Source organism: Poecilia reticulata, linkage group LG3, assembly GCF_000633615.1.
Source record: "Poecilia reticulata strain Guanapo linkage group LG3, Guppy_female_1.0+MT, whole genome shotgun sequence".
Lineage (NCBI taxonomy): Eukaryota > Metazoa > Chordata > Actinopteri > Cyprinodontiformes > Poeciliidae > Poecilia > Poecilia reticulata.
In genome coordinates, this window is record NC_024333.1 from 8,402,270 (window position 1) to 8,419,386 (window position 17,117).

The 17,117-nt window shown below is 36.9% G+C and overlaps 1 protein-coding gene across 6 annotated transcripts in view; it reads left to right on the forward strand.

The window, feature by feature from the left end:
- The first annotated feature begins 2,121 nt into the window (after positions 1-2,121).
- glceb (glucuronic acid epimerase b) overlaps positions 2,122-17,117 on the forward strand; it is a 57,599-nt gene continuing 42,603 nt past the window's right edge. For 4 of the 6 annotated variants that reach the window (XM_008404654.2, XM_008404653.2, XM_008404652.2 and 1 more), the window contains exon 1: positions 2,122-2,327. The gene's annotated coding sequence lies outside the window, so the exon portion shown is untranslated. The remainder of the gene's footprint in view (positions 2,328-17,117) is intronic. The other 2 variants (XM_008404655.2, XM_008404656.2) reach the window with 1 other exon arrangement.

Genomic DNA, 17,117 nt, shown 5'->3' on the forward strand with positions numbered 1-17,117 from the left:
TAGTCAAAATATAAATGATTTTGACTATATGTTATTCTGCTGTAATTTAGCTGCTAAATTTTAACAATTTGTAATCAGAAATGTAGATTTACACACATAGTTCAAATTAAAGTGTTTTTGCATAATGATTTCCACTGGTATGCATTGATTTGGACAATCAAACATAAGTAAGTGAAAGTAACACTCCTGAACATTTCACTGGTTTTCCTTCACTGCAGTGTAAAATACTGCATTGCTCTGATATAACCATGCTATGTTGTGCTTCTATTTTCATTGCTTTGATGTAGAACAAAGAACAACTCAGCTGATAACAAAAAATGTCCACGAGAGTCTAGAGTTTAATTTAGAAAAAGACTAAATAGAACCGCGAGGAAACACAAACGGGGAAAAATAAATCGGCAAAGTGAAGGATTTGTTTTGCTTCCAGATAGAATCGATGCCATACGTCTGGCCCCGCAAGGAAAGGGTGAGAAGTCAGAAATAATCTGCTGTTTTTATGCTGCTACTTTTACAACAGTGGCAGTTTTGAAATGCAAAGGACACTTTAAATGGCTGCCAGCAGGATAACAATCTTGAAAACAGTTTCATTATGGATATTGTTACGAGTCCCTTTGTAAGCGGCAGTTACAACTTTCAACATTATGGGTCCCTAGCAGGGGTCTTCACCTCCAGTCCTCGAGGGCCGGTGTCCTGTAACTTTTAGATGTGTCTCTGCTCCAACACACCTGAGTCAGATAATGAGGTGATTAGCAGCACTCTGGAGAACTTTATACTTGCTGAGGAGGTAATTCAGCCACTTGATTCAGGTGTGTTCCCTGGTCTATAACAACCTCTGCCTGAGGGCTACAATTGTCTGATGTGTTGTTTCATTGAATTAGATTTTGTTTTTGCAGTCCGACGACTGTTTCCACTTCCCACATGCACATATATTTTCCAGTTGGAGGGAGTTTTTTAATGTGTGTTGCTTTATGAGATTGGTTAGGAAATTTATTAGTTTTTGATATTTCATTTAGACAAATATTAGCAACACATAACAGCTGATGTGAGGATATTTTTCATCACGCAAAATTATTGACGGAATTATTGACTAAACTGGACAAAGAGACGTCTGAAGATACATTTTCTGTCTGACAGGTTAAGATACAAATTACATTTTTTTGTTTTGCCATTGTTGACAAGATATGGGATGTGCTTTGCAAGTTTCTTATATTGGTTTTAATTTCAATAGTTTAAATTGATCTGAAATATTTCATTTTCTTTTACTTTCAAAAATAATTCAACATGTTACATGTTTTTCTGCTGATTTCAGAATGTTGTAATATTTCATAAGATACTTGTTCCTATCTATAATAAAATAAAATTTTTGAAAAATGTAATTTAATTACTGGCCTTTACCAGCAATGTCATCTGTCTTTAATTGTTTTTTCATAAACTGACAACTGCTTTAAACTCTTAATTTCACCTGTTTTGTGTAATGACTTCATTTTTGTCAAATTCTTAATAAATATTAACCACTTTGTAATAAACTTTTTTTTTCTGGTGAGGCAGCACAGCAGAGCAATGGTTGACCAACAGTAGGGAATCCTGGGTCCAAATTTGGATTTTCTCCATCTTCATCTGTAGAGTTTCTCTTTCTACTCTGGTTTTATGTACCAGTCAAATAGCCTGTCTAGAAAACAGTGTTTTTTTTTTCTTTTTTGCATCTCTCTGTTGACAGATGGCTGACCTTCCCAATTGTTTTAATGAATAAAGTCTTAAGTGAAATAAAAATAGCTGAAATTGATGTAAGTTTGTAATATCAAAAACCTAAGATTCATTGAGTTACAAGAAAAATATGCTGTCACCAGATCTAGCTAGCGGGGGCTCCTTCCCCATTAAGGAGGGAAACAAGATATTTCCCCTTGAAGCCCTTGTGACACTGCTTTACAGTTTGACTGATGGTATAAAACATGTCGTTCTGCGTGTCTAAAATCTTCTAATGGGAGCCAAAATTGACACATTTGCGTTGAAGAGACCGCGGAACTATTGTGTGATATGATGGTTTGCCATATTGCCAGCCGTCGATTTTAATTGGTCGATAGAATTCTCCCAAGTTCTCGTCCCATATCGCGGTACTGAACATTCTTCCCAGTGAGAAGCAGCCCTTCAACTGTTTTCAGTCGCTGTTGTGGCTGCGAAGAAGAGTGGTCAGGCTGTGTGTGTTTGGTTCACCGTGATTCACCCCGAGGCTTAGCGGGACTGCTTTAAATTGACCGACTAACTGAACCAGCCCCCAGGGGCATCTGTGAAGAAACTCCAGGTCTGTACCAGCACAGTTAATCCCGCAGGTAGGATTGATGTCGTTATGTCCTGTTGGCTCCCTCTCTCCTCTTCTCCTCTAGACACTCTCGTGCATGCAGTTTAACATCACCAAAATCATCATTTAACTTGTCTCCTGCTTTTCCTCCGTTTTGTCGTTTCTCACACCTTTTTAGTTACGCTGCGTTGAGCAGTTTTACCTCAAACTCAGAGCCCTAAATCACTCAGCGTGGCTTTGGGAGAACCTGAGTGGGGATGCAGGAACTTCACAGCTCTCTGGCGACTCTGTCTCCGGAATGAAATATCCCCGTTAGCTTGTATGCTAACGATAGATCTGCTTAGATTAAAGTAGCCTGGCTGCCTCAGCTCTAGCTAGCTGGCTGGGTCGCCTGGCAGCTCCGCACAGTGATATCGGTTTCCCAGTGTTGTTGTGTTGGACAGGCGGTGATGAGGTGGCCGCTTAACTTTTACTCCTGGTTTAGCTAACGGTCCGCGATCTACATTAAGGTTTCTGTGTACTAACAGCTCGGTGTTGAGTTTATTACGCCTAAAAGCAATTTAAACAGAATATAGCTACTTTGGTTGATGTTACTCTTCAGTATCTCAGTCTCCTGTCCTTCGCCGTTCACCTCCTGAAATATCCCCCCACCCACAACGCGCTATAGTAGCTCTACTTTGATTTTCCCGTATTGTGGTTTAAATCTCTGCAACTATTAGGACATTACAAATACAGGCGCTGATTTTTACTTGGATCTTTTAGTGTTCATTTCTCGTCCGTACATGTTTTACACCAGGTTTCAAATCAAACTTTACCGAAGAGATTTTATTTCTCTGAAAACTTAATGATATTGTTTTGATAGTGAGCTTTGAAGACGGCTATCATGACTTTTTCATTTGCTTTCTCCAACCTCACGTTCAAAGGTCTGTAATTTGTAGATAGGGTCAAAAGTCTGGAAAACTACTGACTTTTATTCAAGTTGCTTAAAATTTACCAGCAGAAGAAATTACAATGGACTGGTACAATTGTTTGTGACCATAAACTGCTCCAATTTTTCAAAGGTAATGAATACCTTACTTTTATGAAAACTTATGACTTAAACAACAAATATTTCATACCTTTTTTTATATCTTAAGCAATCAAGTTGTCTTTAAGGTAAGACACATTTAAATAGCTAGAAGTTAATAGAAACTGATGCTTATAATAAAAATATAACTATTTAGGTCTATTATTTTAAATATAATTTTTTCAAAGTGAACACCTCCAAAAATATTTTTAAAGTGAACAGTTTCAATATTTTTGAGAAAAAAAAAGATCTGCCAGTTATAATATTTTTTTGTAGTAATAAAAGTTTGACATCTGTTTCAAATGAGCGTAACAATCCCTTTTGTAAAACAATATCCCTTCAAATACAAACTTAAAATCAGACTCCTAAAACACAACTCGATCTGCTGGAGGTTTTTTTTTTTTTTTTTTTTTTTTTTTTTAAGCATTAAGACATCTGCCGAGGTCTTAGGCCAATGTTGTTTATTTTATTTCCCCCTCAGTTTCAAAAATACTTTCAGATAATTATGCTATTAATTTGTTTGCCTTGTGATCCAAAATAGTTGCGTATGAGCAAAGCTTGTTTTGAATTTTTTTTGCCTTTTTCATAAAAGGTTTGCTTTGAAAGTAGTAATTATTAATGACTGGTGGTGCAGCCGCATGCTGTGCTGGGCTCAGGTCTCTCCCGCATGGCTGCCGGTTGAACCTCTGCTGACGGTGCCGTGAAAACAGGCTGCAGGGTGGGTCCAGGTTCACTTGCAGTTCAGTTTGGATCTTTGAGAGTATCTACTGGATAAACTTTTGTTTTAGTCTTACCATGCGAGTACATTCTTTCCAGACACTCCTGTCTTTACCTACAGCCCAAAAATATGCACATTAGATTTATTGGTGTCCATAAGTTTCACTTTTGTGTGCATTTATAGTTGTTTGTCCTGCTTTTTTGTTATGTTGCCCCAAAATGGATTGACATCTCTTATCCACTGACTGCTGGAAATGTGCACTAGCCACTACAGATACAGATTTTAAAGCTGATATTTTGGGCAAATAATAATTTTTTAACGTAATTTTCTTTATGGTGTTCTTTTTTGACTGCTGATGACTTTTATTATTCAAGACTTGGCACACAGTCTGTCTCAGATTGTTTAGTCAAAAGGAAAACTGCGTTTAAAATTTTCAAAGTGAAGGAAAATAAAACGTGCTTGTGTTAAATGAAAGTTTATTTGGTGAAATTTAAGAAAAAGAAGGTAAATAAAAACTGGAAGAGCAAATAATAAATTTGGCAACGATTGCAGACAATATAAACAGATCTGTTTTGTCAGATCAGTAAAGGTTTCTCATCCTTTACAGTCTTATATCATCATTTCATAGTTTGACTCCGGTGAAAGCCCAGTTTGCTTTCAAATTGATGCAACCCAGAGTTTTTCAGTACATTGGTTTAGCAGAGAGAGCTAGCTCTACTGTTAAATTGGCCTTTCAGTTTTTAGAGGGCTCCGATGGGAGAAGTGTTGCTGAGTAGCACACCATGCGTCATTAATTCAACTAAATTTGGGAATAAAATACGGTTTGAAAAGCAGTTCAGTATGTTTTAATAAGAGAAAGTTTTATTATGAGATGTAAAAGTCACATTTTATAGCAGCAGCCAGTATCACATTATTAATGGCCACAAAATTCTTAGAAATATCAAAAGATATAAATGGTAAAGGTTTTTTTTATCATCAGATTCTCAACAAGTGCTTTGCATATTTCATGCAATCACAAATTAGTGTCTCTAAAATGCAAAAGACCACCATTTTGAAATAAACATGTTAGAATTTTAAGAAAACCTTGAAAAGAAATGAGGGCAAAATTCATTAGTTTAATAGTTTAATCAGCACAATTACCCAGCAGTAATCACGAGGGAAGTGGAGAAAGAAGCCGAAAATATCCGCTTAATTTTCAGATTTTCCTCCTTGTTTAATATTTTATTTTTTATTTTTTTTTAATTTTTTTTTATGTGCGACCATCACGCGCATAGTTGAGGCATTGGCTGGCTAATGCGTGCTCAAAGTGCTGCTTGTCCTGCACCGACTCGGATGCTGCTGGACCTCGGACGGGCCTCGCAGCATCATGATCAGGAATCAAGCTATTATCAGTGGATCCTTAAAGCCCTGTGAGTTTGGAGGTGCAGCCACAGCAGATCAAACTTGACACTGTGTCGGGTTCATTTATCCCACTGCAGACCACTGCCGGGAGCCACTCACCACTGCTTATTGGTAGCACACCGCTAGCTTTGTTATTTCAAGGACACTCGCACACATTTATCTAGCCGTAATGACTTGCTTGCGTCAAAGTTGGTCAGCTCTTTTTACACTCTCATCGAGCCAGCAAAACGGCAAGAGCTGGGTGTTCACTTTGCAGCTGTTAGGTTTTCTTAAAGTAACAAGATTTTTGGGTTAAGATAATCTTTTATTTTGCAGTGCAGAAATGTCATATTTACACATTTGGACTCCAAACACAACCCAAGACAACTAAGTCTGTTAGTCTTTAAAATATAATTTAATGTCGATTATTTTTGATGGAAGCTTTGATATTTAATTTTTCAAAAGGATTACTGGTTGTGGTTATTTTTTCATTTCAGCAACTTTCCAAATTGAGGCATATTAGAAATTTCAAAAACCGTCGATAAAATGTCACAAACTACAAAATTGCCTAGAATCGATGTAAAATACATTTTAAATCGTCAGTGTAAATAAATGTTTTAAACTATATTTAGCTTGAAAGAAATCAACTTACTGTCACTGTTTTTGCTGGATTTATTTACTTTATGAAACCAGTTTTTGGACTTTAAAGCATTTTTGCAATATTGGATTAATATTGCAATCACAATGGTCTGCTTAGATGCAATATTTAGTTCACTTTAACTTCCTGGTTACAATGTTGTGATCTAATGGATTAAAAAAAATGTCACCCTGAGCTGCAAACCAAATATATGACTATTTAAACTTAGATGATAATTAGGAGTCCTTTAAATATGTTTTTACTCTATTTAAATTCCAAAAATCTATTGGTTCTGCATTTATTACGCTGACGGTAACGGTTTACAAACCCCAAGTGGAACCGTCCGTGAAAGCAGACAATGCAGTAAATAACAAAAAATTGTTGTTAAGTTACAGTTATTAGAAACAGAGTTTCCATGTGTTGTAAAGGCGTCCTGAGATTTGTTTGACAAAAAAACAAAACCTCAACCCGCAGTGTGTATTTGTGCTATTTCTGAGCAGTGGCAGATTGCAGTAACACTGACAGAAGCTGGCATCTTGCTAATTAGTCAGTGAGTTAATGAGAAATCCTTATAGAAGGCAGAACGCAGTATGTCGCACCACAAACCGAGTGTGTGTAGGTGAACTGCTTGGACCAGATCTTATTATGGTTGCGAGGAGAAGATGATTAATTGTTTGAAGCTTTGAAATCCATACAAGTACCTGGAAAAAGTAATCTAATCCTTAGATATAGAACGGCAATCTGCTGTTTTGTGAAAAAGTGTGTGATTTTTCTTTTTATTTGTGTTTGATTTAAAACCCCATGAAGCTCTATGTTACCTTCCTCCTGGACCTGGGCATCAGAGACAAATACGAAAAGCTTAATTTTTGCCTTCTCTTTTTCATCAACCTTCCCTTTTGTATGTTTTGTCGTACAGCTGTTTGAAAAATCAAAAAAAAAACCCCAAAGTTTTAGATTCATTGACTCGCAGAAAAGACCCATGTCTAATTGAATACCTTTCACATTTTCACTATTTCTAAACCTCATTTTAAAGTTGGTTCTAAATCAACTTTTTTTTTATTTGCATCCTTTCCGATAAATATTAAATCTTCCTGCTCTTTTTGTTTCAATCTTGTTGTACTTTGATTTGCTGTTGACGCATGTCATTCCTAAAGGTTTTTCAGGCACTTCTGAGTGCCTTTAATCAACACACTGTAGCACTCTGCATGGACAGTCAAGTGTCCTTGTAGCTGAAGCTCTCTCTTGAAACATTGAGGAGCTTGGTGGAGAAAACTGCCAGGGTGGTAACAATGTTTTGTACTGAATTCCTCTCATTTTTCTGCTCTTATGTGCCATTAGTGGGATAAAATGTGAAGCCAAGAGGCAATCGGATTGCTGCTTTATTCCTCTGCACTTTATTTTCCCTCTCTCTCTCTGTGAGTACATCTGTCTTTGTTAGGTGTTCAGTTTGTATAGCTCAGTTGCCTTTAAAAGAAAATGTGTTCCCTTTTGTGTGCATCTCAGCAAGTATAGTCATATCCCAAATTTGGGGACCATTTTGAAGTTGCTGAAGCAGTTTTTTCCCCCTTTGCCAGACTGAGTCACTGCAAGCTTTACTCCAGTCTGCACATGCTTATAGCTCGAGGCTTAAAGTTCTCAGACCAAAACACAAACTTGTTTACTTTAAATTTTTTGAATTCTGGTTCGTTTTTTTAGATGTATCTCTAAATCATTAACAGCAGCTAGTGATTTAGCAGTTTTTTCAATTAAGTGCTTTTCAAGTGCTCTCATGGCTATAGAACTCAGATTTGACCTTTGCTGCTTATCTGCTCAACCACCTTTTGTTGTGGTCTTTTCAAAGGGTTCTTGCTGTCGCAGAATAGCCATATTATGAACAATCTAAAAGCTTTCTCGTTATTGTATGCATGAAGATGCCCACCAGATGCATAAAGAACACTATAAGACTATTCTATTTGCACATACAGAAGTCCTGAAAACTAAAATAAGTCTTCAATTAGTAGCAACTTTATAAATGGCTTATTAAAATGTTTTGTTGAATGTTGTCCCTTATTCAATGGTAGGATTAACTTAAAAATAGTACAGTGAAAGCCTCAGTCAATAAATTGTATTATGTCTAGAGTACTAGATAATAGGACTGCACAATAAGTCAATAACAATATGTATTGCTGTAGACACGTGGTCAATATCAATAGATCTGATAGAATATTCAATATATAGAATAGTCACTGAACTCGAATTCAGAACTACACGGCATTCTGGGAGGTGTAGGCAGAGGAAAGGGCTTAGCTGCTCAACTTTTCTCAACTTGCTAAGCAAGGTTGGTGGCATCAACAACTAAGTCACTCACTCTTTGGTTACCTAGCAACAACGTGTTGAGTAAATTGTGCAGCAGACGTTTCAGGTCTCACCACTGTGCCTCACAACTGCTTAAAAAAACAAAAACAAACAACAACAAAAACAATGACTTGACGGGAAACTGTGGATAAAAGGCATGCCACCAGTTTCAGTATTTCAAAGATTGAAACAAAAATATGAATCGATAATTATCAGTATGGACAATCATCAATGTTGATTGATTTTAAACGCCTATATTGTGATAATACTAGTACTACTACCACTATTACTCCTAATAATTTTATAGAGCACTTTCAAACTTCTGAACAATTACAAGGATATAAAAACAAAATAAAACAATGCAGTTTAAAATCATTACCCACAAGTCTTCCTCTGATTGGCTGATCAGCCCCCTTGCGATGACTCCTTCCCTGGAGGCTCGGGTTAGCCAAGTACCGGTTCACAAAGAAACACCAAGAGGTTTTGAAACTATGAATCCTCCCTTTTTCAGTAATATCAATTCAGTTAGTCATTACAGCTTTATATTTGACTGTTGACTATTTGATCAGTTTATACAAAGACATAAAAAATAAAATAAAACTTTCTTTGAAGAACCATCAGAGTACAGTTATTACAGTATTGCTAAATGCTTTAATTTTATTTCTCAGTTAATCCTTAGGGAATACATGAGTTGGATTATCTTAAAATTAAATTCTTAACTCCTTAATCTCAGCTAATGAACGGCAATCGGCACCAGCACTTCGGCAACCCTACAGTTGGTATAGTTTAGTAGATGGAGTTCCTTATTTCTTGTTTTTTTGTCTTTGTTAAACTTTTGATTTAAAAATCTAATTCTGAGATAAATATAAGACTTGCTCATTTTTCTTAAATTCAATAGACTTGATTTTTCTAACAGTAATTCAATTTGAAGCATCATAAGCATGCTGCAGAGTTGAACATAGATGGCTCATCCAATGTATTCCAATTAAAATTTTATCCAATACAGTTAGATTCACATTTAACTTAATCACCTTCAGTGCAATTACATCAAGTTATGATGCAGTTCAAAACAATCCGGAGGTTGAAGCAGCGGCAGCATCCTTCTGGCTTGGCCAACTTGAAATTGAGAGCAGTGGGAAGACAAAGATAGGAAGAAATATCTACAAACTCCTCCCATTGTAGAAATAATGTTCACACAAATTAAAAAGCAAATTAATTAATGTTGTGCTATTTATCTGGAAGAAAAAGGTTTTTATGTATTTGGGCAAATCTTCTTCATTGCAGCATATTTCTCATCTTTTAGTCTGTGTTTTAGTTCAATGCTTTTTTGGAGTTGTTTGAAGCGGTTAGAGCTAATTTCTGTGGGATACTAATGTTGCTCTTGTCCTCTGACCCCCACAGTACAGCTAACACAGCCTGCTTCAAAAGCAAGCACACAAACGGCTTATGTTTGCATACTTTGGAGCCACATCCCTCCCCCAGGCTCTCTCCACTAAACCCCTCTCCACTATTAAATACCAACCACCATTTACAACAAAGGAAGTGGCCTCAGTTGCTCTCAGGCATGCAGACACGAGTAACGGTGCTGAATCATTATCCAATTTGCTCTTGGGTTTTCAGAGAAACAAGTATTTGTGAAAAATACATCTTAGCACACATTTTGGATTACATATGTAGCTAAAGATTAGGAGCTGGGAGCTCCCAACTGGATTTTGAAGAATTTGAAAAACTCTACAGGGAGTTGTTCTGCTTGGCTGGCTCATGATTATGTTTGGAGCACTTTTGACTTTGTCTTTTGTCCTAAACCAACATGAATCCTGGACTAACCACATATCTGATTCAGTAATGTTATGTAGCATTATTCTCTTTCAGAATGTAACCTGAAAAGAATCTGTCAACCTCTGTTACTTCATATTAAGTTTGTGTTAAGAGCATTTTTACTGATGATAGGAATACTTAAATGCTTGGTTTTGTTTTTGTTTTTTTTTAAGGGCAGACTTTCTTCTATTTTTTTAAATTATCAGTTTGCAACAAGACTAATGTCAAAAACTCTGCTCAAGTTTAACTTTTAAGTTGTTTTTCTTGTGGTTTTTAATTTTACATTGAGATTTTTGTGTCTTTCATCTTGGCCTTATTTTCAAAATGGCTTCCGTTATTACTCTGGGTTTTGCTTACTCGACTGTTAACACCTCAGTAAAACAGGGTTGGGAGCATGGGTAGCATATATGTGGAAGACATAAATGACCTTAAGGGAGAGATTAGCCTGACAGTGCTGTTAACTACAAAATGACTGCTTAACATCCAGACGCCGGTATTACATTAGACCAAAATATCCCTATTAAAACTGACTATATTTAAGAAATCTGTCTTTTTCTCATCAAGGATTTTGAGAATATACTATTCTCTTGTATTTCCCTAATTTGTTGTTAGTGGTGTTGTTTAGCAACAGCCTTTGGGAAGAGAACAATGACGGTGCGAGGGTGTGAGGGCTCTAAAGAATTAAGTAAATTCTGTCTCCATATTTGCTTCAGGTCCACACAGAGAGACATCTATTTAGGCTCTTTGGATGTGGACTTTTCTATAAAAGTGTAAAATGGAGCATGTTCCTGCAGTGCTATAAAAAAATATGTAAATTACTCTTGTGTTTTCTGCTGTGCTCTGACTGGCACAGCTTTTATACTGAATTCACAAGCAAATTGCATTATTTAGTTTGCAAATTATCAGTTTCTTTCACCAATGTGATTGCATAAAACATATTTTATAGGTGTCAAAAAAAGAGTGAAAACATTATGACCCGTCGTGGCATTTGAAATAAATATGAACAATTAAAACTGGAATTCAAAGCAGTTTAAACGCCTGAAGTACTGTCAAGTTTAAATTGGCGCTAAGTCCAATTAAACTACAATAGTTACACACATTAGTGCTATAAAATACCAGAAAAATGTGATTTTGATGTCATTACTGAATATTCGTATTAACATTGGTTAAACCACTCTCTCCTGGTTCTTTTTTTTCATCAAATCTCGGACACTAAATCCATAAATTCAATGTGGGTGGGGAGAGTCCAACTAACAGGCCAAATATACACACACTCTGTTTTTCCGTTGGACCATCTTTTGCTTTAAACCACACATTTGCTGTGGTATTATTGGCAACTATGGAGATGTTGCAGCATTTTTTACCATTAGCTACTTGCATAGATTTTTCGCGAAGGTCTTGTAGAGATGGTTACTGTGCAGTTTCCTCTCTGGCACATTTCAAAGGTTCACAGTGGAGTGGACTCCACTGGACTCTTTCTGGACTCTTTGGTGGTCACTCAATATTTCACAAGACAATCAAGGCAAGATTAAGATACATGTCTGACGTTTCCATGAATAATGACAGAATGAACGAATCAAGACGGCAAAGGTGGTTTGATGCCAGGCTGCCTTTGTTACATACATCCAAGCAAGGTCGTCAAAGGCCTGCATGAGCTGACTTCACAAGACAAAATTATGTAGTGATAATAAATGGTTTGTGCTACCACCCAAAAGCCTGATATATCCATAATGTTGACGTCAAGATCGTAACTGCTCCTGCTGTCCCAGTCTACCGGTTTGTCCTTTGAAAACTAACAGCTGTGCAGGACAACACCATAATCACTTGTGACTTACAGCTAGGCGAAGGGAGCCCAGAAGTGATTCGTCTTTACAGGGTTATGACAGAAATGTTTTGTGAAAGATACTCCTATGTGTACATGTTTCACACTCTACTTCTGCAAAACAGTTGAGCCTTGGCATTGTCATCTTGGAATATAGCCGTGCTATCAGGTAAGAAAAAAAACCTCCGTTGATGGAATAACCTCCTTATTCGGGCACATAATCTTGCTGAACTTTGACATGACAAACTCAGCAACTTCTGATCATAGCGCTGCCCCCACAGTCTTTTACAGGAGGCCCTAGGCATGAAGGTGCATGACCTCATCTATCCCAGTTCTAACCCTGATGTGCACATCATTCTTGAGAAGGGTGATGAATCTGGACTTATCAAACCTTCTACCATTGCTAGACAGTCCAAACTTTGTGCTTGCTAACAGACTAAAGCCTTTTCCCCTGATTATCTTCACTAATCAGTGGTTTGCTTCGGGCTACACAGCTCAAATCCCATGAGTTACCTTTGCACTGTGCATGTGGAAATGCCTTTATTCTTACCACTGAACATAGCTGTGAGTTGTTGTTTTTATTCAGATTTCTCAAAATGTTTTTAAATGAATGCCGATCACAATCATCCTCTCTCCCAACCACATTTCTTTCATCAACGTCATAGCTCCCCATACAGTTTTTAATAATACTTTAGACAGTTGTTGACCTAATTTTCTTTACTCAATTTCATAGATGTTTTCTTTGCTTGAGGCATGTGGGAATAACGTGACCTTTCTGAAATAGATTAACATCTTCTCCACAACAACAGGATACGTCCTCAGATGAAGAAGCTTCTTGCATCGGTTAGATTATGTAATTTGTTGCCCGCTGAAACACAATCAGCCATGCAGTTTTAATAAGTGGGAGACTCCCACCTATTTTCTTTGTTATATCCAGGACTTGTTCTTGGACTGGTGGTGTAATGTGGTAATTTTCAATTCGGATGCCCCAGTCAAGCTGCAAGATTTTCTTTAAAAGACGCCACTAAGGGGTCTGGAAAGGAATTCTGTTCGTTTCTGAGGTCGCAGTCAGTTTGAGCGTGCTATTTTATACTTGATTGGTAACGATCAAATTTCACTGTATGTAACTATTGGTGTTTGTCAGCCTGCACGAGAAACAGTGAAGTAAACATCTTCAAACATTAATGACAGCTGAATACTTTATGTCGAAGCTGGGAAGAAGTCTTAAGCAGAGCTTCTCAAAGAGAAACCCAAGTGTCTTGTGTTGCTATTTTTAAGGCAAGAACAAAAAAGCTGAAGTAAATATTTAACCTTACAAGAACTTTAGTGTTTATATATAAGTTCATTTTCAGCCAATTTGATAATTGAATTGCTTGGTGCAATAAAGTTGTGTAGCGTTCCCTCGGCTACTATTTCACATTCACACTCATAACCGCCATCCGCTATTACCACCCAGTGTGAACGAAGGCTTTCTTAGATAATTGTTTTAATAGCCGTCATTACAGCCCAGCACCGTTCAATATTGCAAAACTGGCAGTCTCAAGACGTCTCATCCCTCTTCCCTGAACAAAATGATCCTTCTACGACCCTCGATTGCAGTGCCCCTATGACATTCACACTTGATTAGGCTTGCAAATGAAGTTTTCCTTATTTTAGGGCATGAGGTGCGACCTTGGCTCAAGAGTCCTGTTAAGTCTTATTGGATTTGCTGGACATAGTAGGCTCAAAAGATTTATTTATTTATTTTCAGTTTCACATCTAAGCTGGGAAGATGTCCCAGTGGTATTATCTGCAACTAATTCACTTGCTTCATCAGCTTTTCTTTTTTTCTTAAATAGTCTACAGATAGTTAATTGCGCATCTTTCTTTGTGCCACGGGAATATTCACTTGGTAAATAAACGACTACCACAAAAACAACAGCAACCAAATTAAAAAACTACCATCTGCGGATTTATCTTTAATCTCCTTCTTCTGTCGGCAACTAATTGTCGCACCGTAATTGTTTATTGTTGCTGACAAAGCAGGTTATTCTGCCTTCATTATAATACCAAATTACACCTGCGCCACTATTAAGGGTCAAAACACTTTGAAGGCATTTTGAGTCTCGTAAGGAATTAAACTAAGGATAATTTAAATCATGTTTGAACCTGACGGGCATTGCTGTTCTTATTTTAGTAAACATTGTGCACTCAGTTATTAGTCGGGTTGTATTGTTTTTTGTTTTTAGCTATAGTTTTCTTAAATATTTAAGAATAGAAAACATATAGTTTGTGTTTTCTTTGAACAGGATCTGTTGGCACAACAATTAGGCAGAGATAGTATGAAACGTGATTTAAAAAAATGACAATATTCTCACTTCTTCCTCATTATCCATTAAAGGGTAAATAAACATTTCAGAAACAAATAAGTGACCAAAATATCCACTCTTCCTTTCAATAAGTCACAAGTCTTCCATTTGCTTTAGTAAATCAACAGCATTTAATGGTGCCTGAAAACACAATAACGGAATTTATTAATATCTTTAAATACCTCGATATTTTTTGTTTCAGTGATTTGTCATTATGATCTTCGATCCAGGAAGTTTCACTAGTCTTGCTCTTTGCGTGTTAAAGCAAACCTCACATAAATGACAAGTTGGGTAGGAAAAAAATTTGGCCTTCTCTAGTTGCAAACTTGAAAACTATCTTGCTCCAAGAAGAAACTCCCCAACAAATATATAATACAATGTTTTCTTCTTCTTGGATTTCACCCTTCAAAGATGCATACTGCTCCTTCCTTTGACCCCCTAGCATCATGACTTTCGATCCATCTCACTGAATCAACTTACCGGTGCTAGTTCTTACCAAGCAGTTCTAGGGTATAAACCGTGTTGCCCTGAGCAAACCTCTCCGTCTTTATATTCTTATTCTACAAACAAATGAGAAGCACATCTTTTTTTGTAATTTCAGCAACCTCTCTGCTAATGAGCTGGCAGGCCAAAGAGGATTTCAGCCTTGGCTTACTGGTCAGCTAATGTCTTCTCATTCATTATCTCACTCATTCTGTTATTACCAGAAAATTAGAAAAGCATTCACAGTAAGACAGTGCACTTGTATAGCTTAGCAGTCAACACTGCTGCTGTATGAAAGCAAGGATATTAAAACCTACTGGCCTTTTTGCTTGAGCTGTAAATTGTCTTTCTGCAACAGCCTTTCTTTTTGACTACTCTAGATTTTATCTTGCAGAACATGCTGATTATGTGGACTGCAGAACAATGGCACAAGGAAACTGTAAATTAATGCTTTCTGGTGACAACTTGAAATTTATTTTTTTCAGCTTTTTAACGCAACTAAGCAATTCTCAACTTTTGATTTGAGAGCTTTTGAGTTTGTGGTCTTCACACATGTGATGTATGTTATCTTAAGTGTTAAAAAAAAGTCAGAGGTTATCATTGTGGTTACTGTGGCATTCATTTGAGAACTGCATAACCTCATCTTGGACTTGTTTTAGTTTTGGCTTCTTAAAGGCTGCTGCAGTATTTAGAGCTGAATCTAGAAAAATAATGGAGCTTAAGTTTATAAATGAAGATATACAGCTAACTTGTACCCAGTTATTGCTGAGCAACCAACAAGATGTGGCTTTTCTCACATCTTTATCTCTTTCTCTGTATAATCCACCTTTCACCTCAGCTTTGAAAGTCCTGCATCGACTATTGTAGCAGGACAGACTTGTATCTAAATATATTTATCTTTATTAATTAACATTAATGTTTTGTGTTGGAATAATGAATTGGAATAAGTGGGTCAAACCTAGAAACACTGTTGCCCTATTAAAATGTCTACCAAGGTATTACTGAGTTTGTTTGTTGTCTAGACCTTGATATTTTTCATGTTTTGAGTGGGAGGCATTCAAAGTTGCAATTCTGTCTTCAAGCAATCAAAAAGGTCTTGGTTTGCTAAGTTCCTACGTGAAAAGCAACAAGAGCTCACCTATGAGAAGCGAAAACCATAACATTTTCTGCAGCAGCTTCATATAAATGTATATTACATGTAATTATAATTTGCAGTACTGTAAAACAAAGAACAGTATTTAACTGAGTTCTAGTTTTCCACTTAGCTGTGCAATGTAGTTAAAAGTGTAATGTTGAGTGGGTTGTAATGGTGCGTCCACCAAACAGACACAGTCGCTAGGAATACATTCCTTTACATATCCATAACAGCTGCTCCGTCATTGTTGGATAGTCTATTATTGTGATGCAGCCAACTGGATGTCGTCATTGAGATTGGGTTTGCATGTCTTTATGCATCAGACAACAAAATGATTTTATAAAAGAACTTGTATGTTCATGCTTTCTAGATCTATACTAGTTGTAATCTACTTGCCATTAAGACTGTTACCAGTTTAGCTCTAATCTAAATGTAATCATAGCCATGTTCTGCAGTGATCAGATAAAATTCAACTAATCCTGGCATTGATACTCACACACACACACACTGATTTCCTCAGATACCCTCCTTCTGAAATGGTTCCAGTGGACATTTGGACAGTGACAGAGGTGTGAAAGCCAAGCCACATGGACACTCTGGGTTACAAACTCATCTACAAATTGATAGACTTCTGAAGTCCGTCAAACTGGCAGCAGCTTTTTTTTTATTTTTTATTTTTACAAATCTACAAAGCGGGAAGGCAACATACTTCAGGCGAGAAATTCAGATCTGTGATCAATAGTACGATGTTTTCATTGCCAAAGCATTTCATTGCTGCAGAAATAATGCATCTCATGTGAAGTGAAGGAAATGGAGATGGCTTGCAAGCTGCAGAAAGACAAACGGCAATTACATTCAGGGGAGACGGCCACAGATTGGCAGTACGGTGCTGCCCTGATGGGAGATATAATTTGCTTGGAGAGGCCAGGAAAAGTTGCAGAATAAAGTAGAGACAAGGTCAGTTTTGAAAGAGACAAAAATTACTTCAGGGCTCTTCCTCTCAACAGCTCTCTTCTCCTTGGCCTCACATATTCAGCCTTGTTACCGAATGGCCTACAGACTCTTGACATTTCTCCTGAA